The sequence below is a fragment of the Mus musculus genome, chromosome 7, assembly GCF_000001635.26.
Source record: "Mus musculus strain C57BL/6J chromosome 7, GRCm38.p6 C57BL/6J".
Taxonomy (NCBI): Eukaryota; Metazoa; Chordata; class Mammalia; order Rodentia; family Muridae; genus Mus; species Mus musculus.
Window position 1 is genome coordinate 142,257,647 of NC_000073.6, and position 1,335 is coordinate 142,258,981.

General features: G+C 53.3%; 1 pseudogene across 1 annotated transcript; it reads right to left on the reverse strand.

Moving 5' to 3' along the window:
• On the reverse strand, positions 1-734 carry Gm2431 (predicted gene 2431; annotated as a pseudogene). The gene has a single exon (NR_163798.1). The product of NR_163798.1 is annotated as a predicted gene 2431 (transcript).
• Positions 735-1,335: the final 601 nt, after the last annotated feature.

Genomic DNA, 1,335 nt, shown 5'->3' on the forward strand with positions numbered 1-1,335 from the left:
TCAGCAGCTGTCCTGACAGCAGGAAGACCCGCAGCCTGATGAACAACAGGGCTTGCAGCAGCTAGACTGACAGCAGCAGGGCTTGCAGCAGCTGGACTGACAGCAACTGGGCTTGCAGCAGCTGGACTGACAGCAGGAAGACCCGCAGTCTGATGAACAGCAGGGCTTGCAGCAGCAAGACTGACAGCAGCAGGGCTTGCAGCAGCTGGACTGACAGCAACAGGGTTTGCAGCAGCTGGACTGGCAGCAGCAGGGCTTGCAGCCTCCACAGCTGGAGCAGGAACAGACAGGCACACAGCAGCACACAGGCTTGCAGCAGCTGGAGCCACAGCCCCCACAACTGGAGCCACAGCTGCCACATCCACCACAGCTGGAGCCACAGCCTCCACAGCTGGAGCAGGAACAGACAGGAACACAACAGCAAACTGGTTTACAGCAGCAAACAGGCTTGCAGCAGCTAGAACCACAGCCTCCACAGCCTGAGCCACAGCCCCCACAGCTGGAGCCACAGCCTCCACAGCTGGAGCCACAGCCCCCACAGTTGGAGTCACAACCACCACAGCTGGAGCAGGAACACACAGGAACACAACAGCACACAGGCTTACAGCAACACACAGGTTTGCAGCAGCTGGAGCCACATCCCCCACAGCTGGAGCCACAGCCCCCACAGCTGGAGCCACAGCCTCCTGAACAGCCACAGCAGGTCATGGTTCTGGTGTTTGGTTGAGGATGGAGTAGATCAGAGGAGCAGGTGGAGAGGAAGGTGTGCTGGTGTGGAGCCTTCTGACCCTGGGGTCTTTATATCCCTGCCCAAGTCAGGTGTGAGGATGCCCATGCTCACTTCCTAGATCCTGGATGTGTCATAGCTTAGGATTCTCTCCTGCATCCTGTTGTCTGGTCCTATGTATTCTGTTTTCCCTATGCCTTTCCCAAGCCGACTGTGACATCTTCCAAGGAATGCTGCCTGTCAGTAAACATAAACAAGTATTCAAACTACCACACAAGCCATCATTGCCTTGGTTTCTGCAAAGTGGTATCATCTCTCTTCATAAATCATTTCCTTTCCCATAACTGTCTGAAGGGTCCAACAATTCATTGTAAAAAAAAAAAAAAAAGTCCAGTCCCCTTCTGTACTGGCTAGTTTTGTGTCAACTTGACACAAGCTGGAATTATCACAGAGAAAGGAGCTTCAATTGAGGAAATGCCTCCATGAGATCCAACTGTAAGGCATTTTCTCAATTAGTGATCAAGGAGGAAAGGCCCTTTGTGGGTGAGACCATCTCTGGGCTGGTAGTCTTAGGTTCTATAAGAAAGCAAGCTGAGCAAGCCAGGGGA